Raw genomic sequence first — 23,933 nt, 5'->3', positions numbered from 1 at the left:
CTAATTTTGTATGCTACTAAAAAATGAACATCCGGAGTAAAGATCCCATAAGAATTGCAAGACCAGCCAGCAAACACAGGTACAGACACTATATTTTAAATTACACTAACTTTACAGCCCCTGTAACACAGTCAAATAAAAAAAGAATACCAGAATATCCCTTCAAGTTGTGGTCATACTTGTAAATTTTTTGTAGTGATAGTGATCTCCACATCACCTTCCGATCATTCATGAACGTTGAGTCATCTGGATTATTCCACAATGTTGCAAGGCTTCCTCTATAAACTTTTAAACAGATATGTCTTTGTAACATTAAATGAATCAAACTTGTGTTTTGTTTATTTTCTTTGACAATGGAAACATTCTTAAAAATAAAAACCCTAAAAAAACATAATTTAAATGGCCCTTTACTGGTTATTACTGATGTGGAGAAACTTTTTTCACCTTGAACTCTGCAACCCAAGACATGGATCTGTGATGACTGGTTCTGCCAGAACCCGTAGGGTTAATTCTTTTTAGCTCTGTTGTTTATTCTGTTGCTGGGACTACGCCACTGTGCTCTGGGTGTGGTTCAGCTTGCTGAGCCAATTAGAATCTTCTTGCTAGCAGCAAAGGGATATATAAGGAAGTCTTTCTCAGTTATGCCTTGCCTGTGAAAGTTCTTGTGACTGAAACTAGCTACCTCTGTACTTATATTGTCTTATCTGGTTCTGTTACTTTTTGGCTTGGCTTTTGACTACCCTTTAGCTCTCTGTTATTGTACTCTGTTCCCTCCTGGCTTTGACTCATTTGCTCATTGACTTCGGTTCAGTGTGTGTGTGTTTTTAGGTTTATTATGTTAGTTTTTGTGTGCCTCCAGCTGTTCCTGACCTTTGTCAGTTTTGTCATTTATTGTTTTGACCTGAGACTGTTCCTCACTTATTTAGGAAGGGACCAGCGCTGTGGTTGTGGACCCGCTGCCTAGGTACGCAAGTAGGCAGGGACAGAGGGAGTGGGCGAGATCAGGGCTGCACTCTATCCCTGCCCAATGTGACAGCATCCAAGTTAGTTTTGCAACTGCTCAGACTCTTTTTGACTTAGGTTATTATGTACGTCAAGCTGCGTTTGTGATCTATAATGAAAACATTATGGATCAGAACAGTTTTACCTGTTTGAACACATCCTTGTTCTTGTATGGATATATTAATGTGAAGTTACACGATTAAAACTTTCACAGCAGATTCTAAATGCAGAAAAATCTCACTTAGCGGACACCTCCCAATAGCTGACAGTTTTTTATTCCCCGACAAGAGTCCCATCAGACTAAATGTATTTGTACCCTCTGAATAACAGACACTCCCAATAGTGGATGCGGACACACCCCTACGGATGTGATAACTTTCCAATATCGGACAACCAGGCTTTTCTTCCAGCCCTATCTTGCTGCCTAAAATGGACTTGCCCACACATAGAAATGGACTAACCCGCTAAAGTGGGGGTTGGGCAGCAGGCCACCGCATTAGAGAGAGGAGATGGAATGCAGTAAGCATGGAACGGTAAGAAGGAAGGGAAATGTGGGGGGGAAGGGACGCTGAAAGCTCAGTGTGCGTGCAAATGCTGTATTTCCCTTGCAGTAGTATTCGCGCCAACAGTCGGGTGAGGGAGAAAAACAAAGGTCAACTATGGACCCTCCTCTCTGAAGGAGAAGGTGGACGTTATTCGAAAAAGTAAAGGTGCAAGCATAATAAATCCTTACTTTTCCTAAATAATTAATTAAATTGTTCAGGTTTTATTTTTTCTAAAGCCTTGTTACAGTGCAAAATTATTTCTGATTCATAGAGAGGTGGTTCTGGATTATTTTTATTTACCCTAACTTGAAGCTGGCTATTCATGTTGTAATAATTGGATTGTTAGGTAGTTTTTCAGTGAAAAAGTTTGTAAATTGCAGTCAGATAAAATAAATATATTTTTAAATATTATTATGTTTTATATTTAATATGTTTTATGTTTTGATGTATTTAACTACTCCATAAAATAAACATCCAATTCTTTATTACTTACAGAAATATGTAGAATGTTCCCCATGGTGGTTGAATGGTCTTTATAACTTTTTGTCCAGGGAAAAAGGTAATATTGCAAAACTGAAGGTCCTGGAAGAGACATCTTAATGTTACTTTTTATTTTTAAGAGGTTGTAGTGAGGGATGAAGGGAGCGTTTTAATTGCCGTGTTTATTTGCATTGTGGAAAGCTTATAAGGAGGAATCTTGCAGTAGCTAAAGCTGACTTGATACTTGTTAGTTGGGATGGATGGTTGTCCAGGCTGATAAATTAGAAAAATAACTTGTTTGGTGTAAACTGAGCCTGTTTCTGAGCAGAAATGTTCGGCCTTTTATCCTCTTGAGTGTGATTGAAAGGGTGAGAAGTTAATTTGGCAGTTTTGCTTCTATGGTTTCATAATGTCTCTCTCCCTCCTCCCTCTTGCTCCAGTGAAATACCATGATTTCAGAGCTCTACAGCTACCCTCATACAAGGCAAGAGCATGACCCCAAACGAAACCTCTCTCCCCAGGGCACATCCTGAGCTGCAACAGCTTGGCTCAAGTGTTTTTTATGAACAGCCGTCCAGAGCACTTGATCTAAATCATGCCATTTCCTTCACAGCATGGTACAGTTAACAAGTCAGTGCATCAACACAATCTGCAGATGGCAGTTCAAAAGGTGCTTTTTCCACAGCAAGATAAAGTGCAAGACATTCTGTGGCTATTCTCATTATTGCCTGACTGTGGCCAGGGGCTCTGTCAGGGTGAGAGAGAGAGGAAAATAAGCAGGTCCGAGGCAGGTCTATACAAACAAGAGAGCTGACGTTCCAGCCATAGACATGTTCTCTTTTCTTTTCCCACAGAGCTCAGGCAAATTCCGCAAGACAGGAGATCATACAGAGACTTGCAACATTATGTAGTAATGTAACACATTGTATAACTGTCTTTTACTGCAATGTATAGGACTAGAGAGTAGGAACATACATTGTATAGAATTTTGGTACACCAGAAATTTACTATGTTTTTTTTGCTTTTAAAAAACATGGTTTAATGTAATTATTTTATTTATTTATGTTAATTTCCTGAAAAACGTATGTACATAAAAATTGCATGTGTGTTCTGTATGTTAACATGAAATTAGTTAAAATAAAAAATATTTTTATGATTGTTCACTTATCTTTGCACAGCTGGACCTTAAAGCATTACTGTAAAGTTTTGATCAGTTAGGTTCTTAGTGCTAAATCCCCCACCGATCAGGGGAGCCCAATAGAGCCCATCTCCTACTACAGGTTGGATTGAGTGTCAAGCTGGGGAATGAAGAACATAGCTGCACACTTCTGGGGTGATGTTGAGGAGTAGAATTGTAACTTACCGATCCCTTTGTTCTTGCGGAGACCAGCTGCCACCCGCTCTCCCTTAAGAACATATCAATGCTTTGTGTTTGGGCAAATCAGGAGGCATAGCTGTTGGCTGAGCAAACATTCAGCTGTTGAAGTGTATGGTTATGACTATGGACACTATTTTTGGACTGTGTTGTGTGTTTTTTTTATTTGTTTTTTTCTTTTCAAATTGCTAATCTGTTTTTTAAATGTAAAAATTAAGCAACTTTCTAAATAGTCTTCATTACAATTTTTTTTCCATTTAGATACTAATTAGATATATAAGATAAATCCTCCAATTGGACTTTCTGTTCTCTCTGTGTTGGAGATAACAGCAGGGAGGGGGAGCGAGTAACACACTAGCTCAAAGTATAGACAGGTCGGGGAGAAACCCTGGAGGACAGCCCATACAGGTGGAGAAAGAGGATAACTCATACAAGTCATATATAGAGGAAACATAGAGCACCTATAGGGGCTATGCAATCAAAGGCAAGTGAATTTTTATTAAAAATGTTACATTGGAAAAATACTTGCACCATAATAATCACAAAGCATGATTTGAAAAATGTGTCCATAGTCTTTAATCTACAATGTTGAAATAGACTTGTGGTATACCTTAGGTACAAAAGTCCACAGTAGTCACAGCACTGGTAAAAACCTCCATTTATTAGAATCCATTAAAATCGACAGGATCCAAAAAGGTGCAAACCGTCATGTTCGAGGTAAAAACCTCCGCCTCTGACGTGTTTCCGCCCTACCGGGACTAAGTCATAGAATTGACTTATTTGCACGTGCACGGAGGAGGTGAGCACTTTCCATTTTTCTTTTTTTGCTTGTGGATACCTTAGGTACAGTTAATATCACAATATTTGTATGTGTCAGGAGTATTCCTTTTCGTAGGCCACTGTATATAAAAACTGTAGCATACGTAGGCCATTGGCAACAATGTTGCATAAAAGAAGTATATAAAAAAAAAATTTGTTATTCTGGATCTTCTCCCACAAAACTATATATCAATCTGCTCATGTCCTCCTGCTCTAAATAGTGGTTCTGCAGATGGTGACCACAGCCCACTTCTCAGTTCCTATACTTTCTGGCTGATGTTTTGGTCACTTTTGAATGCTGGCGGCGCTTTCACTCTAGTGGTAGCATGAGACGGAGTCTACAACCCACACAATTGTCTCATGTAGTGCAGCTCATCCAGGATGGCACATCAATGCGTCTTAGGGTTCTGTGGGCAGTCAATTAACCTACCAATATATTTTAAGTAGGAATAAGTGGCCCCAGTAAAACACAGGCAATAAGGCTTACCAGTGTTCTCTTTATAAACCAGTGGACTTATTTATATATTAAGAGAGACATTGGGTTCCCAGTGCTTTCTAAATCATGAGATTTTTCAGTTACTTAAACAGTTTTGCTCAAGCCATGCATCGCCCTGGGCTCTACAGCTCAGTAGGGGTTAACATACAAACAACCTGTCGTTAAATGCCTCTCTCATTAGTTGCCTTTCAGTGCAATGTAAAGGAAGTAGTGACAGTGCACAGCACTCACTCTGCTTAATGTATCTGAGAGTACAGGCAGGGGGAATGTCATTTCCTAAGCAAGGTCTTAAAGATCAAAAGGGGTTAGAAAAACCACCAGTGGATCCAGGAATCCACAAGCATGCCAGTGCAGAGCCTTAACCCCGCTACTGAGCCCTGCACTAAATTCATTCCATTTTCATGCAAGTCTAAATTCCATATGGCATTTTTTTTATTTTCTACTTTATATCTATTTTTCCACTTTTCTGCTATAATATTACCTCATTTAGCTTTGTAACATAGTTCTTAAGGTAAAAAAAAGTTTAACTAATTATTCAGCAATTAAAAGCAAGAAAAGTGTAGAAGAGTGAGGCTGTGTTCACACAGAGCAAACAACAAAATTAACAAAAAAAAAACCTGCTAAAAAAGTGAACAAAATCAAGCTTCTTAAGTACCACAGCCTGGCGCCCCTCCTTTACTGATGTACACAGCCCTGTATATTAGTCAAAGAGGAGTGGCAGGCTGTGACCCTTGAGCAGCTTGGCACCTCCTCCTTGACATTTGGCTAAGAAAACAATGGATTAGACAGTTTAAGAATGCATCAGATTTATCCCAGTGGCTTAGGCTGTTTCATAAATCTATTAAATACGGTCTAGTTTCAGTTTAGATCAACTATTAGTTGACTTATACTGCGTAAAGAATCAATGCTGGAATTCTGGTTCAGTGTCTAAAGGAAGTTTTCTTATGTTCTGTGATGTTCATTCTGATTTGTCTCAGATTTATTTATATTGTAAGACAAGTATTTAAATACGTGTCATATTTTGCTGCATATTTACTGCTGCTTATTTTCTTACCCACTGAAGTCAATAGGTAGCAAAATCAGCAGCGTATTTTGCTACCCGTTGACTTAAATGGGTGGGAAAATACTTAGCAGTAAATACGCAGCAAAATACCGTATGTGTGACCTTACCCTAGCATACCATTTTTTAGTTTATGTATAGATACAATCTACATAAATGTTCAGCCATTTTTCCAAAAATGCACTGTAGTATTTCTTAATCCTTAGTTACATCCTGTTTTATACTCTGGAGCTGCACTCACTATTCTGCAGGTCAGATCACTGTGTACATACTTTACTTATCCAGTACTGATCCTGAGTTATATCCTGTATTATACTCCAGAGCTGTACTCACTATTCTGCTGGTGAGGTCACTGTGTACATACATTACATTACTGATCCTGTACTGATCCTAAGTTATATCCTGTATTATATTCCAGAGCTGTACTCACTATTCTGCTGGTGGGGTCACTGTGTACATACATTACATTACTTATCCTGTACTGATCCTGAGTTATATCCTGTATTATACTCCAGAGCTACACCCATTGGTGGTGAGTATATCTGCTGGTGAGGTCATCATTTTTGTATTTTTCTTGAAGCTTCCATAATTGTAGGTAAAGCCATACTTTTTGCACTTCATTAATGTATCATTTATTTTGTATAAAAATTATGTTGTGCTGCTCTATACAGCGGCAGATAAAGCATACATTCTTTACATACAAGTGGGAACAATGACTCAGTGTACATAATTGTAGAGCTAAAGAGGCGCAGATAAGATGTATTATCTGACATACAGCCCGGAAACCCAGGAGGGGTGTTGGAGAAGGGATTCTGTAAGACGATATTTAGATGTTAAAATAATAGAGGAAACTAAATATTAAAATAGGCAAAGCCAGTTCTAAACAACACTGCATTCTATTTTTCTTTCCAATAATATCACCGCAAAAAATGCTACACTTAGGCATCTGATGTCAATTACAGAAAATAGCTGAGATTTTTTTTTTTTGACAATATCTGCAAGATTTTAGAAATCTCTGATCTTCATCATGCCTGTAGGTCACAGGAAATGTTATTAGTCAACCACTTGCTTTTGATTATATTTAATGGTAATATATATGATTTAATTATCACAAAAGAAAAACATTCTACCAGCTCGGTTTTGAAAGCGTCCACCTGTTATTGTTGAGATGCTACATTGAATTATCTACTCTACTAATCTGGTGGCTACAGCAGAGACCAGATTAAGTGGCCTTTTTGTTAAGGAACAAGTTATGTTAAGCAGATGGATCTTGTATTGACCGCTTCGCTACAATCAAGTCTAAACAAGCGTATCTGCTGACAAGAGAGCAGACCCCAAATTACTGCATTTTGGAGAAGCTGGATGAAAAGATGCTGCCACTACTTTAAGAAGTCAACAAAAAGGAGGAAGTTATAGTTGTTCTTCCGGAAATATGAGAATTCCCTTATAGACTGTAGGTATGAAGTCAGTTGGCCATCAGGGTCATAGTAGTGATGTTTCAAAAACAGCACAAAGAAAAATATGGGCAAAATTATTACCACATTGGGGACAGATTACTTAAAGGGGTACTCTGCCCCTAGACATCTTATACCCTATCCAAAGGCAGAGGACCCCTGTGCAAAGAACGTGCCTGCCCCCCCCCCCCCCCCAAAAAAAAAAAAAGAAATAGAAAAGAAAAAAAGTACTATGCCATAAAATTGCACTGCAACTCACATTAATCTGCAGCATTGGGTAGGCAGCAGTTCCTCCACATTAGGTAGCAGTTTCCCCACATTAGGTAGCATAGTTTCCCCACATTAGGTAGCATAGAACCCCCCCCCCCCCAACACAGACATAGACACACTTATCTGGCCTGCGCAGAGCTTCTCCTCTCCGGCGGCGGCCTGACGATTGACGTCCTCTTGCGTGGGTCTGCGGAGGTATGTTACTTGCGCGACGTCCCTCTTCAGACCTGGATCGGCCGGCTGCAGACTCACTGTCTAAAGTGCCCGCTACACTGTTATGAGCCGCGGCTGCTTTAGAGCGGTGAGTAGCGCAGCCAGCCCTACCATGAACCTACTAGGCACCAAAAAAAAAAAATAGGGCTGCAATGTGCCGCTTCTGAAAAGTGCCACCTGGGACCAATGGTCCCACCGGGTCCCATGGTAAGGCTGGCCCTGGGAAGGGCAGTGGCCGGGCCCCTGTGCAGCTGATCCGTCCTGACGTCACGGTCACGCCCCCTCAATGCAAGTCTCTGGGAGGGGGCATGATGGCCGCCATGCCCCCTCCCATAGACTTGCATTGAGGGGGCGTGGCCGTGACGTCACGAGCCTCCGCCCGCATCGCCAGTCATCGGGCATGGAGCGAAGTTTGCTCTGTGCACCGGACGTCTGGGGTTCCGCAGCTGAGATTGCGGGAGTCCTCAGCAGCCGGACCCCGCGATCAGACATCTTATCACCTATCCTTTGGATAGGGGATAAGATGTCTAGGGGCAGAGTACCCCTTTAACCCCTTAATGACGCCAGACGTAAATATACGTCCTGTTGAGCTGATACTTAACGCACCAGGACTTACATTTACATCCTATATATAACCAGGAGCATCGGAGCGATGCTCGGGTCATGCGTGGCAGCTGATAGCAGCCAGGGACCCGCCGTTAACCCCTCAGATGCCATGATCCGATCATCCAGAACGGCAGGCGGAGGTCCCCTCACCTGTCTCCGCTGCCTTCCATGGGTCTTCTGCTCTGTTCTGCGATGGAGCAGACCAGAGCAGAAGATCACCGATAATACTGATCAGTGCTATGTCCTATGCATAGCACTGAACAGTATTAGCAATCGAATAATTACTATAAATAGTCCCCTATGGGGACTATTAAAGTGTAAAAATAAGAGTAAAAAAAAAAAAAAAAGTAAAAAAAATTTGAAACCCCCAGTAAAAACATCAATTATCCAATTTTCCCTATTTTATCCCCAAAAAGTGTTAAAAAATATTTTAGATACATATTTTGTATCGCCACGTGCGTAACTATCCAAACTATTAAAATAAAAAAGTTATTGATATCGTACGGTGAACAGCGTGAACGTAAAAAAAAGTCCAAAATAGCTGCTTTTTTTTTTTTATAACATTTTATTCCCAAAAAAATGTATTAGAAGTTTAATATAAGCAAATACGGTATCAATAAAAAGTACTGATCACAGCGCAAAAAATTAACCCTCATTACGCCGCTTATACGCAAAAAATGAAAAAGTTATAGGTCTTCAAAATAGGGGGATTTTAAACGTACTATTTTAGTTAAACAGTATGCGATTCTTTTAAGCGCAACAGTAATAGAAAAGTATGTTATCATGGGTAAGATTTTAATCGTATTGACCCAAAGAATAAAGAACACGTCATTTTTACTGTAACTTGTACAGCGTGAAAACGAAACCTTCCAAAATTAGCAAAATTGCGCTTTTCTTTTTAATTTCCCCACACAAATAGTATTTTTTTTGTTTTGGCTTACATTTTATGCTTAAGTGAGTTATGGCATTACGGACAACCGGTCGCGCAAAAAACAAGCCCTCATACTAGTCTGTGGATGAAAATATAAAGGAGTTATGATTTTTTGAAGGCGAGGAGGAAAAAAACGAAAACGTAAAAATAAAATTGTCTGAGTCCTTAAGGCCCAAATGGGCTGAGTCCTTAAGGCCCAAATGGGCTGAGTCCTTAAGGCCCAAATGGGCTGAGTCCTTAAGGCCCAAATGGGCTGAGTCCTTAAGGCCCAAATGGGCTGAGTCCTTAAGGCCCAAATGGGCTGAGTCCTTAAGGCCCAAATGGGCTGAGTCCTTAAGGGGTTAAAGGGGTACTCTGGTGGGAATTTTTTTTTTTCAAATCAATTGATCACAGAAAGTTATACAGATTTGTACAGTACTTCTATATAAAAGTCCTAATCCTTCCAGTACTTATCAGCTGCTGTATGCTCCACAGGAGGTTGTGTAGTTCTTTTTAGACACATTACTTTTTAAGGAAGATTTTCTATTTTAAATATGAAAAGAACTGGTTTACATGACTTGCACCACGTGTTATTTTGTGTTCTAGACACTTTTATGAGGGGTTGTGGTTTTGCCGAATAGAGACCTGTTTAGATACAAGATTTGCGCCAAAATTCAGCCAACTGGTAGATGGAATAACTGAGTGTCTAAAACTGTGCCACATTTATCAAAGTGGCTTATACTGTTGATAAATCTTGTACTTTCTTAGGCCATGTTCACACAGCGTAAAATGTATGGATTGTGCTCATGGAAAACAGGAGCAGACATTCTGTAGATTTGAATAATCTGGCGGGCGCTAGGATCACTCAGAAATGCCTCCTAGTCAGCGATGCATTTCCCACTGAAATATGCAAAAAAGAATAGACAAGTCTATTCTTTTTGCGGATGTCTGGATCGTGATGTCGTAATGCAGATGTTTCTGCTGCGGAAATTCCACCATGTGCACAGTGCAGCAGAATCCTATTGAAATCAATGGGACTCTGCTGCAGCGGAATATTCCAGCGGAATTCTGCACAGACATTTAGCTGTGTGAACATCTCCTTAGAAATTTTCACCAAGTATTGTAAGTAAATCTGCCCAATGTGTTCAGCATAGAGACATATGTCAAACACAGCAGAGGTGAGAAAAGGCGCCCGGTTCCCCTCTCTTTGACCTGATCTTGTCCCTCTTATTTTGTTAGCGTGCAACTATGACATTGCAATTCTCATTGAACCCTTCCAAAAGATATCACATCTAGGTCATATCACAGCAGTGCCCCAGTTTATTTTCTTCTTGGCACAAAGAACTCGGAAGCAGCAGTACACCTGTAACACAGATTAAAAAGCATACAATTTATTATGATATTTGTTGAATGTCTGATTTAGGCTTGGCTAAGTAGATTTTTTTCTGATTAATTACAGTAGACCTAAATTACAAAAGTATAACATTTACTGGCACTTCAGTGTGAACTGGCGGCTCGGGTTTGGCAGCATTTCAAAAGCAAAGAAAGAACTTGTTACCTCCAGAGCAGCAATGTTTGAGTGTGCCCATTGTGAAGTGGACAAAACTAAAATGGATGTTATTTTTATTAGTTATTTTTGTGAAAAGGCACAAAAAATGCACAAAGCCACTGAAAAGTATCTAAAACTACACCAACCCAGACTTAGCTTTTTGGTGTATGTGAAGAGAGAAATTTCAGAAAAGGTGACCTGCACAAAATGTATTAAATAATCTGCGACCATTTAATAAATTTGGTGCTCCTACACATTACAGCACACAAAAAAGGTGTAGAAAAATGCTTCACTTACACCTTCAATGATAAATGTGGGCCTGTTATGTCAATTCAAATCTGCATGTGTGATAGAAAAAAAATGGTGAATGCTTCTTAATTTTCTGTGCCAACACTGCTCTCTTGACAACCCTTTTCATTGCACTTTTGGGTGTTCATTCTAAAGAGGTTTCACTGGAATTTAAATTTTTTTTCAGGACCATGAGGTAGTTCTGAGCAGTATACCTGTTCATACCAAATACCGGTATTTTTTTTCTGTACGATGTAAATTTTTCTTATACCTCAATACCGGTTAGGCCCCTCCCCACTCCTCGAATAATTGAAATATCAGCCGCAGCGGCTGTCCCCACATCGCGGAACTAATCATATATTCTTCCCGTCCTCCTGTGAGCAGCTGGCGCTTTAAATGAATGAGATGTGGGCCGCCTGCACTTTAAATGTACGAGTTGTGGGCCGCCAGTGCTTTAAATGGTTACGTTGCGGGCCGCAGCGCTTTAAATGAACGAGTTGCGGGCTGCCAGCGATTTAAATGGTTAAGTTGCGGGCCATGGCACTGGAATTTATTAAGTTACGAGCTGGAAGCATGTCACCTCCCCCTGGTGGCAACTTCCGTCTCGCAACTTAATCATTTCCAGTGCTGCGGCCACAACTTAGTCATGTTAAGCGCCGACGGCCCGCAACTCATTCATTTAAAGCACCGGCGGGCCACAACTCATTAATTTAAAGCGCCGATGGCCCCCAACTCGTTCATTTAAAGCGCAGCGGCCCGCAACTCTTTCATTTAAAGCACCGGCAGCCCGCAACTTAATCATTTAAAGGGCCGGCGGCCCGCAACTCATTCATTTAAAGCGCCGGCGGCCCGCAACTTATTAATTTAAAGCGCCGGCGGCCCGCAACTCGTTCATTTAAAGCGCCACGGACCGCAACTTAATCATTTAATGCGCCGGCGGGCCGCAACTCGTTCATTTAAAGTGCCAGCAGCCCGCAACTTAATCATTTAAAGCATCGGCGGCCCGCAACTTGTTCATTTAAAGCGCCACGGCCTTTAAATGAATGGAGGGGGGGGGGTGGAGTTTAGAGAAGCAAACTAGTTCCGGGGGAGGGAGGGGAATACCGTTAAATACCGTGGAACCGCCATAACTTACAAAAATACCGTGATATGCATTTTTGGTCATACCGCCCAGCACTACCATGAGGTGCTAGTTTTTTCTGAAAATGGCTCTCCAGATTGGATGTGTGTTAGAAGAAATTGCCTATTAGGCTAGGTTCACACTACAGAATTTCCACTTATGAAAGTCAGTCGGAAACTCCAATGCAGCAGAATACCATTACTGACAAGAGAATCCAATGCTCAGTGCACACTATGAAATTTCAGCCGAAGATGTTTCGCTGATAAAATTCCATCACCAAAAAAATGAATTTGCTCATTCTTTAGGTAGAATCTGCGCCAAAGTATTTTCGATCCGTGGGAATGGTAATGTCCGTGTGGTCCTGGGCGCACTTAAATCACTGGACGGATTGTCTTTGCCCGGAAATTCTGTTGTGTGAACTTTGCCTTACAGTTCTTTAAATAATAAACAAAAATAAAAGTAATGGGCATACGTGCAGAATGCCCAATGGTCACAAGTGTGGGAAAAAGTATAGGTGCTGCTCATATGTTGTGGTTGTACACTAAACACTGTGTGCACAATAAGTGCTAGAGGAACCCAGCTGTGGCCAAAGATTCACTCCGGTAAACTCCACCGGCATGAACCAAAATACCACAGGAGTAACATGAAAATAAGGTACTCCTTTCCATGGTACTTGTAAAATGCTGGTTTATTAACCCGAACCCATGATGTACATTTATCTTATGAGTCTGGTGATGAAGTACACTGCATGCTGGGGACCCAGCAAGTATCAGCTGCTATCTGCAGCTGACCCTTACTGGTATTGATAGACATCGTAGATCACTTTATTTGTACATCATCTGTCATTTATGTCAGTCTGTCAAATCACCCCCCCTTTTCCCAATTTATTGTTGCGTGCGGACTACTAAATTGTCACATTCCTTATTCCACATGGTAAACTGCGTAAATGCAAAAAAAAAATTTACAAAAATTCAAAACTCCATGAGTTTTGATCACATGCCCCCAAAAATTTTAATATACAGTAATCTAAAAAAAAGTCAATGCTATGCAAAAGTGGTTTGATTTTTTTTATACTAAGATAAAATAAAAATGATCCAAACTGACCCTAGTAGAAATTTACCATATCAGTTTTAATGTATAATAAATGCCACAAAAATCATTATCCCACAAAATTAAGCTTTTTTTTTCTTAAAATTTTGCCCTGCAAATATTTTCTTTACTGACTTTATAATATATGTTAAAGGGTGCATTACAAAATAATCCCTAATACAACTCTGTCAGTGAAAACAAAATGAAAAGGTTATGGAAAGTACGGAGGGGGAAAAAAATCTAAATTCGGGAGCTGGGAATGGGGTTTAAACATTCTTAAAGTGTACCTGTCATTAAAATCTTTTTATATAGGTAATGTAGATACCATTTTATGTATATGTAATATACAAAAAAAGTGTATATTTTTGTCCTAGCAGATATTGTCTGTATGTCTCTGAGACAAGACCAAATACAGGAAGTGTGAATGGACACACAGGGCTCTGTACACCGAGGACCAGCAGGGCTCTGTATACTGAGGACCAGCAGGGCTCTGTATACTGAGGACCAGCAGGGCTCTGTACACTGAGGACCAGCAGGGCTCTGTACACTGAGGACAAGCAGGGCTCTGTACACTGAGGACAAGCAGGGCTCTGTACACTGAGGACAAGCAGGGCTCTGTACACTGAGGACAAGCAGGGCTCTGTACACTGAGGACAAGCGGGGCTCTGTACACTGAGGACAAGCGGGGCTCTGTACACTGAGAACAAGTGGGGCTCTGTGTAGTGAGGCTCTATGACACACCCAGGCTCAAGCAGGAGGATGATAGACAATTCAGGAGCCTGTACAGAGCCCTGCTTGTTCTGCCCTCACTTCCTGTATTTGGACTCCTCACAGAGACACACAGGCAATAACTGCAGGAACAGGCTTTTTTTTTATTTTCTTTTTTTTACCCAAAAGCATTCACATTTTTAAATTAATTTATATTACAAATATAATAATACATATAATGGTGAAGGAGGCGGTCTGATTGGTTGCTATGGGCCACTCAGCAACTTTTCCTTTGGACAGGTTTTGACAAATCTCTCCCTATAATGTTGTTTTTAGATGAAAAAACCCAATTCCAGTTACAGAATTCAACTAACTTCGTAGGTTGGAATATATATGTGGTGTACCGTAAAGTATACTGTACCTTGTATGGTGGAAAAAGAAAAAAAACAACAAAAAAAAAACAAATATACATATAATGGTATTAGCTACATTATATAAAAAGTTTTTGTTAATGACAGGTACACCTTAAATGCACATGTAAGTTCCAACTGTAAGTCATGTAAGTCGTTCCAACTTTGAAATGCGTTGAACTGTGCATTAAAGTATGTTTAATAATTTACTTGTAAATATTCCTTATTAAAAGGAAATAATAGTACAGAGCTATCAATTGTCAAGTCTATGAGGAAGATTTATCATAACCTGTGCACAGGAAAAGGGGTTCACCTAAAAAATTACAGAATTGAATTGGTTAAATCTCCTCCTGTGGTCATAACAATGGTTATACAGAGGGTCAAACTGCCCCATATAACTGGTGTTATAGTCCATTCCTGTGCTTTTAGGACAAACATGACCCACATCTGATAAATAGGAATAGATAAGCAGTAAAGCTGGTGATTAACAATTATCAATGAACTGTGAAGTCATACAAATATATAAAAATAAATTATACAAAACAAAAGGATGAGTAAGCATGTCAAATTTTCAGATAGGGGACATAGATGTACCTATGGGTTTGCAGACAGCTAAAGACATAGAAGAACTGAAGGTGAATCAGTGAGTATCGTGGTCATAGTTAGTCATGGCCGTAAATGTCGGCACCCCTGAAATTTTTTAAGAAAATGAAGTATTTCTCACAGAAAATGATAGCAGTAACGCATGTTTTCCGATACACATGTTTATTCCCTATGTGTGTATTGGAACAAAACCAAAAAAGGGAGGAAAAAAGCAAATTGGACATAATGTCCCCAAACTCCAAAAATGGGCTGGACAAAATTATTGGCACCCTTTCAAAATTGTGGATAAATAAGATTGTTTCAAGCATGTGATGCTCCTTTAAACTCCCCTGGGGCAAGTAACAGGTGTGGGCAATATGAAAATCACACCTGAAAGCTGATAAAAAGGAGAGAAGTTCGCTTAGTATTTGCATTGTGTGTCTGTGTGTGCCACACTAAGCATGGACAACAGAAAGAAGAGAAGAGAACTGTCAGAGGACTTGAGAACAAAAATTGTGAAAAAATATCAACAATCTCAAGGTTACAAGTCCATCTCCAGAGATCTAGATTTGCCTTTGTCCATTAAAAAGAATGGAGCTAATCTCCCTGGGCATGGACGGAAGAGAAACATTGATGAAAGGTGTCAACGCAGGATAGTCTGCATGGTTTATAAGCAGCCCCAAACAAGTTCCAAAGATATTCAAACTGTCCTGCAGGCTCAGGGAGCATCAGTGTCAGCGCGAACTATCCGTCGACATTTAAATGAAATGAAACGCTATGGCAGGAGACCCAGGAGGACCCCACTGCTGAAACAGAGACAGAAAAAAGCAAGACTACATTTTGCCAAAATTAACTTGAGTAAGCCAAAATCCTTCTGGGAAAACGTCTTGTGGACAGATGAGACAAAGATAGAGCTTTTTGGTAAAGCACATCATTCTACTGTTTACCAAAGATCACCAGATCTTAAAATTGCTGTTGGGAAAAGGCGACTTCCAATAAAAGAGACCTTGAGCAGTTTGCAAAGGAAGAGTGGTCCAACGTTCCGGCTGAAAGGTGTAAGAAGCTTATTGATGGTTATAGGAAGTAACTGATTTCATTTATTTTTTTCCAAAGGGTGTGCAACCAAATATTAAGTTACAGGTGCATATCATTTTGTCTAGCCCATTTTTGGAGTTTGGTTTGACATTAAGTCCAATTAGCTTTTTTTTTTGTTTAGTTCCAATACACACAAAGGGGGAGATTTATCAAAACCTACCCAGAAAAAAAGTTGCCCATAGCAACCAATCAGACCATTTCTTTCATTTTTAACCCCTTAACGACGCAGAACGTATATTTATGTCCTGCGCCAGTCCTGGAGCTCATCAACGGCCGGGACCCGCGGCTAATACCACACATTGCCGATCGCGGCAACGTGCGGTATTAACCCTTTAGAAGCGGCGGTCAAAGCTTTGACCGCCGCTTCTAAAGTGAAAGTATTCCGGCTAGTCAGTCGGGCTGTTCGGGACCACCGCGGTGAAATCGCAGCGTCCCGAACAGCTTACAGGACACCGGGAGGGCCCTTACCTGCCTCCTCAGTGTCCGATCGATGAATGACTGCTCCGTGCCTGAGATCCAGGCAGGAACAGTCAAGCGCCGATAACACTGATCACAGGCATGTTAATACACGCCAATGTTCTGTGTAAGAGATCAGTGTGTGCAGTGTTATAGGTCCCTATGGGGCCTATAACACTGCAAAAAAAAAAAGTGTTAATAAAGGTCATTTAACCCCTTCCCTAATAAAAGTTTGAACCACCCCCCTTTTCCCATAAAAAAATAAAACCGTGTAAATAAAAATAAACATATGTGGTATCGCCGCGTGTCTAAATGTCCGAACTATAAAAATATATCGTTAATTAAACCGCACGGTCAATGGCGTACACGTAAAAAAAATTCCAAGTCCAAAAAAGCGTATTTTGGTCACTTTTATACCATTAAAAAGTGAATAAAAAGTCAGATCAAAACAAAAATCATACCAATAAAAACTTCAGATCACGGCGCAAAAAATGAGTCCTCATACCGCCCCATACGTGGAAAAATGAAAAAGTTATAGGGGTCAGAAGTTGACATTTTTAAGCGTATACATTTTCCTGCATGTAGTTATGATTTTTTCCTGAAGTACGACAAAATCAAACCTATATAAGTAGGGTACCATTTTAACCGTATGGACATACAGAATAATGATAAGGTGTCATTTTTGCCGAAATATGCACTGCGTAGAAGCGGAATCCCCCAAAATTTACAAAATGGCGTTTTTTCTTCGATTTTGTCGCACAATGATTTTTTTTTTCCGTTTCGCCGTGAATTTTTGGGTAAAATGACTGTCACTGCAAAGTAGAATTGGTGACGCAAAAAATAAGCCATACTATGGATTTTTAGGTGGAAAATTGAAAGGGTTATGATTTTTAAAAGGTAAGGAGGAAAAAACAAAAGTGCAAAGACGGAAAAACCTTGAGTCCTTAAGGGGTTAACAAGGCCTCTTCAAAATGAAAAAAGCAATCTGATTGGTTGCTATGGGCGACTGGGCAACTTTTCCTTTACACAGGTTTTTATAAATCTCCCCCAAAGGGAATAAACATGTGTATAGCAAAACATGTGTTACTGCAATCCGTTTCTGTGAGAAATACTTCATTTATCTTGAAAAATTTCAGGGGTGTCAACATTTACGGCCATGACTTTATAATAATTGTCATCCCTGGGTCCATTAAGGGAAAGTCCCAATTAACAATAAAAATAGGTCACTTATTCTTTGACATTTGGACAATTGTATTGTGGAAAGTTTTACTATAATTAGATTTTTTTTTTTTTTGCCAAAAACTTAAATTGTTTACTTTATTTTACCAATTGTTTCCCTAAGAAAACATTAAGGCTCATTATGGAAATCTAAGCAGATATTTCAGAACTAAGTGAAACATTTAAGACCATTTTATCTTTCAGTAATGCCTGTATCGGTGACCCTTGCAGTATAAAATTGAGACCTGCCTCCGAGCCGAGCCCTTTGTTTAGAGCAATTTATCAGCAGTTTGTATTTGGATAAGATTGGGGTTTCTTCTGGACAGTATCTTGGCTTGGCAGTCAGCGTACCATGAAAAGTTTACTCAGAGCTGCTAGGTGGGGGAGAGAAGAGAGCAAGGCTAAAGGTAATGATGAAGGGGAGTGCTTAAAGGAATATATCAAGTGATTCGGAGATTACTATGTAAACAAAAGACACAAGTGACAGTATAAAAAGGCCGGGACGGTACAATACTCCTGGTGGTCGGTTTATTGGTGCTAGGAAGAACTGCGTGGGCTCTTATACATCTTGGTTATCCGAGCACCTTGGGAAAAAGACAAGCTTACTCTTTTCACTCAGCGCCCTAATGAAAAACTAGCCAAATTGTTGTGCATTTTAATATATGGTTCTCAACAATTCATGCTTCTTTTGTTGTGAACAATTCTGGCCTGTATGGTAAAAAAAGAGATGTCTGTGTTAGTTAATGTCATGTGATTTGTGTAAGGGTCATATCTAGAACAGAGGGAGCTGAAGGCTTTAATATTTCCTTATATGTGACCCCTTTTTATTAATCATCACCAGCTTAAATGAAATGTTGTTAAACTCTTATCTCATGGTCAGTGATTAAAAGAAATTATAACAAAATTTCTCGATGGACTGTAGTTGGTATTTCTTAATAATGAAGAAAGAATAAGCAATCCTTAAATTGGTTGTCTGGGAAAAAGAAAAGGTACGAGCTGTTCTGCTCCCTGATTCTCCCCTTTCGCTAAAGTATACTGTTCCGAGACAAAAAGGGGGTGGGGCCATTCACGATCATCATTTGTGGGCAAAACCACACCCAATGACTGCATCATGTTATCGATGTTGTAGTGACATCCTTTAGATATTGGAAATCGTAGACATATTGGATGATTGTGATGATTGAGTGGAAGTGGAGAGCTGGGGAACAGAACAGGTAGGACCTTTATTGCTCCCCAGACAACCCTTTAAAGGGGTTCAGCCCATAAAGAGAAACTGACAGCAATGTCACCTGCACTTACCTGTTGGTTCTGCCTGTTAGAGCGAGTGACTCTGATAAAAAAATAAATAAAAAAATGGCAGTTCCAGATATTGATACAAATCCCAAAAGTAAATTGCTTAGGCTCTTGGTACACTCGGGGCTTTCCCTATGCAGGTGCAGCTGTTCCTCATATATCGCTAAAATATATATGTGAATTAGCTCTTGGTGCACTCGAGGCTTCCCCACCCCCAAGATGCACTGGTTCTTTGAGGCCGTTACCTGATTCACACCTCCTTATAAATATTTATATTCTCCCTCTTCTGCACAATGCTTCTACATGTTGAGATCCTGTGTGTGTGCGGATGTACAGATGGAGGAGTAGAAAAAAATATGGGCTCTTCTTTGACGCTGCTTTAAATCGGTGGTTAGAAAAACTATATCAAGGCAATACTTAATGATTTGGGGTTTTATGGAAGCATTGCCCTGACAAAGTTTTTCCATCGACAGAGTATTTCTTGGTTCTATTTTTTATTCTTAATTGCTGATTTTTGGACAGATTTTCTTCTAGTACTACTACTACTACTACAAGCTTTCTTGTAATTTGCGCCCCCAGCACAATGCCAAATAAATCACAAAAGATGGGACAAAAATTACTCCAAAAATCACAGAAAAGAGGCCACACTTACTGGTCACTGGTACAGGGGCAGGTTATTCCTACTATGATGCAAATCAGCCACAATGCTATATAGGGGAAGCTGGCAAGGGTGTAAAATACTGATGAACAACCACTCACATGCCTTAGGTTTATGAGTGGATGTTCATCAGTATTTTGCACCTGTGCAACCTCCCCTATATAGCATTGTGGCTGATCTGCATCATAGTGGAAATAGGTGTCTAACCTTCCCTTGTAACAGTGACTAGAAAGTGTGGCCTCTATTTTTAAGCTATAAAAAAGTGCTGAAAATAATGGGCTTTTTTTTTTTTGCGCCGATTTCACCAATAGACTGCCATTTTTCCATCAGAAACCAATTTTTCTTCGGAAGTTCCCATACGGAACTTCGAATGTGTAAATGGAGCAGCAAAAATCAATGAAGGGCTGTTGCAAGCAGATTCCACTCTGAATTTCCACTAGGAATCTCCATAGCGTGAAAGGGACCCAAGAGTGTATTTTTGTCATATTTTGGTCTGTTATGCATCCCTCAAGCGAGGTGTACTATGATAGTCTTTGTAGATTGACACACCAAAAAAACCTATTGTGTGGCTGTAGGATATTTCTCTGTCTTCGATTGGAGGTATGTATCATATGTAGATCATCAAAACAAGATGTGAACCAAAGAGCCAAAGACTTTTTAAGCTTTTCGTTGCTCCGAAATAATAAAAAAAAAATTACTTGATCCCATTTGTTTAAATTTACGGAGTTGTCCCTTAAGTTGTATATTGCGGAGAACATTTTATTAAGCTTTTTTTTTAAAAAAATGTATTGAGCACAGTTTTTTTGGGTGAACAATTGTTTCGACATCAATCGAGAAGATCCTTAAAAAAAAAAAAAACTCTATAAATGATAGGGGAAAAAAAACAGAACCCAGTATTCTTGTCATGAGCACTGGTCTATAAAATACATCAGTGTTTATCAACATTTAAAGACTGTGATTAAGAACTCTAAATGTTTGAGTTAAAATGCTTTTTAGTCTGTAATTTCCCTGCTGTCCCAGCCTGTATCCCTTTATGAGCTCGCTCAGCGGGTCTTTTTTTTTTTTTTCCATGTCCATCATCGGCTTGTAATTATTGTCGTTCTCAAAGCTAGGCCAGATGGAGTCTTTAGAAACACACATGCAGCCTGTTTAAGAGGGAGAGAGAAACCCATAGAGAAGTAAGAGGGAAAAGTACAAGCATGTAGAAGAATTTGGGGAGTAAAAAAACATGGGGGAATGCTTGTAACTGTATCCCATACACAGATCTGTCTGGGAAGGCTTAATACTGTTGCCACCTTACCAGCCCAACCGGGACGGAAACAAAAGCTTTATGTGATGTTTCTTAGCTGCAGAACGTATAGGAAAGTATCCAGGGTGGTTTTCACACAGTAGGTTTCGGATCAGGAAAGCTTTAAAATGCTGTCAGGGCAGTGTTTTGAAGTTTTAGGTGCATTTGAAAAATTATGATGTAATTCTTAAAAATAAAAATAACAATTTTTAAAAATTATCGCATTCTCAGCCATGGAACCCAAGTCATCCGGTGCTGGATGACAGGCGATCACAGCCACCATGCCCCCTCGATTCATGTGTATGGGAGGAGGCATGATGCCTGTGTACTAATGGACATTAATGGAGGGAGCGTGGCATGATGTCACAATCACGGAAGCCCCAGGCCCATCTTTTTTTTTAACAGCATTTAGAAATTTGCTTTACAGCAAGCCCCATCGACATAGGCAACAATAGACTGAAGCTGTCCCATTGACATCATTGGGAAAGGTGTGTGGGCATCCATGCTGGCCTTAAAGGGTTACTCCGCTGCTCAGCGTTTGGAAAAAACTGTTCCGAACGCTGGAGCTGGCGCCAGGAGCTGGTGATGTTGTAGCCCCGCCCCCTCCCATAGACTTGCATTGAGGGGGCAGGCGTGACATCATGAGGGGGGGGGGCTATGACGTCATGAGCTGCCGGCTCCAGCGTTTGGAACAGTTTGTTCCAAACTCTGAGCAGCGGAGTACCCCTTTAAGAGAGTTCATTCTGTGTGGAGGGGGAGGCTTAGCTGTAAGTAACAGCTATTGGGTGAACCACTGTTATCTATACTATGGTTTCACCTTTCACTGTGATCATAAAAAGGAGACCTCTGGAAAGTGATCTGTATAGAACAGGATGTCTCAGCTTAGTTTTAGGCCTAGTGACCAAAATGGAAAATTTAAGGATTATTTCAGGATTTTAATTATACATGGTAAAATGGGAAATAAAAAAAATAATTACCAAAAATGATTAAATATAGTCAGCATAAAAACTTGATGGGTTGTTTTCTGATTTCCTTTAAAGGGATTTTCCAACAAATAAAAAGGGGTAGGTAAAGCCTGTCTGATCAGTGGATGTCTGGCTGGTAATACACTGGACTGAGCATGAGATTGGGGCTCCCAGGTTTGAATGGAGCAGCGGCGAGGCATGTGCGCTGCTGTCTTATTGAACTTTGTGTGTCTGACAAAGATGGCCAAGTGCAGAGACCAGTTATCGTAAGTCCCAAAGAGTGAAGGGATTGGCAGCACAGTTGTCGAGCCACGACTTCATTCAGTTATGCCACAGCAGTTTACACAGGGTCATTTTAAGGCCCCATTCACATTATGGAGATTCTGCACAGAATCTTCTTGCAGCAGCCTCACATTGATTTCAATTGGATTTTGCTGCTTAGTTCACATGTTCTATAATGGAAAACAATTTAAAGAAAAAGGAGGAAACACTGAATAAATATCAGCACACCAACACACAATTATTAAATAAGTATAACAATTTATTAATTATCTGTACTCCAAGCAAAAAACTGCATGACAAAAAGAGGAGAAAGAATTTTAAAACCAATTAAAATGATGGGCTGTAGATATACGCCCAAGCACTCACCTAGGGAGGGGCCATGAACCCCCTCTCCTAGAATCAGGCCCCCGTCCTGCTAATATGAGATAAGTCGTCACTCCATGTAAATAAACTACTATGTAAAGCAAGTACACAGGCTATGCAATGAAATAATCAATAATATACAATCGACAGAGATCATTCTAATAAGTCACACTATCATGACCTGTAATACTTGCAAAGATGTTCTGAATATACCAAGCATGCCAGAGATGGAGGACTGGACCAGGTGTAACAAGTAGGTAGGAGGACGGGGCCGCAAAAGACATTTTGCGGCCCCATCTTTTGCGGCCCCGTCCTCCTACCTACTTGTTACACCTGGTCCAGTCCTCCATCTCTGGCATGCTTGGTATATTCAGAACATCTTTGCAAGTATTACAGGTCATGATAGTGTGACTTATTAGAATGATCTCTGTCGATTGTATATTATTGATTATTTCGTTGCATAGCCTGTGTACTTGCTTTACATAATAGTTTATTTACATGGAGTGACGACTTATCTCATATTAGCAGGACGGGGGCCTGATTCTAGGAGAGGGGATTCATGGCCCCACCCTAGGTGAGTGCTTGGGCGTATATCTACAGCCCATCATTTTAATTGGTTTTAAAATTCTTTCTCCTCTTTTTGTCATGCAGTTTTTTGCTTGGTGTACAGATAATTAATAAATTGTTATACTTATTTAATAATTGTGTGTTGGTGTGCTGATATTTATTCAGTGTTTCCTCCTTTTTTCTTTTAAATTGTTTTGTATGTGGTTTGGTACACTGGTTAGCACCCACAATAGATACTTATTATTGGATTGAGCCCCCATTTTTCTTGTAGATTTGTGTTCTATAATGGAACTTCAGATGAGGAATTGGATTCCGGCAGAGACTGAACTTTTTAAAGGGGTACTCCGCTAGAAAAATTTTAATCAACTGCTGTCAAGAAGTTATACAGATTTGCAAATTACTTATATTTAAAAATATTAATCTTTCCAGTACTTAGCTGCTGTATACTCCAGAGGAAGTTGTGTAGTTCTTTTCCAGTCTGACCACAGTGCTCTCTGCTGACACTTCTGTTCATGTCAGGAACTGTCCAGAGCAAGAGAGGTTTGGTATGGGGATTTTTTTCTGCTCTGGACAGTTCCTGACACGGACAGAGGTGTCAGCAAAGAGCACTGTTGTCATACAGAAAAGAACTACACAACTTCCTCTGGAAGGATCAAGATTAAGATTTTTTAATAGAAGTAATTTACAAATCTGCTTTACTTTTTGGCACCAGTTGGTTTTAAAAATGTTGCTTTCCACTAGAGTACCCCTTTAAGTCCTCAAGCACAAGCCA

General features: G+C 40.0%; 2 protein-coding genes across 10 annotated transcripts in view; one reads left to right on the top strand and one right to left on the bottom strand.

Moving 5' to 3' along the window:
- BMP4 (bone morphogenetic protein 4) overlaps positions 1–23,933 on the top strand; it is a 449,922-nt gene that overhangs the window by 137,261 nt on the left and 288,728 nt on the right. Inside the window, exon 4 of one of the 9 annotated variants that reach the window (XR_008848788.1) lies at positions 17,950–18,572. The exons of the other annotated variants lie outside the window; for them this stretch is intronic. The gene's annotated coding sequence lies outside the window, so the exon portion shown is untranslated. Of the gene's footprint in view, positions 1–17,949; positions 18,573–23,933 lie in introns of those variants that run through there. 9 annotated transcript variants of the gene reach the window in all.
- Positions 1–23,933, bottom strand: part of CDKN3 (cyclin dependent kinase inhibitor 3) — a 173,380-nt gene that overhangs the window by 148,451 nt on the left and 996 nt on the right. The window lies entirely within an intron of this gene.

This window comes from Hyla sarda, chromosome 11, assembly GCF_029499605.1.
Source record: "Hyla sarda isolate aHylSar1 chromosome 11, aHylSar1.hap1, whole genome shotgun sequence".
Lineage (NCBI taxonomy): Eukaryota > Metazoa > Chordata > Amphibia > Anura > Hylidae > Hyla > Hyla sarda.
This window is presented reverse-complemented; position numbering and strand designations above follow the sequence as displayed.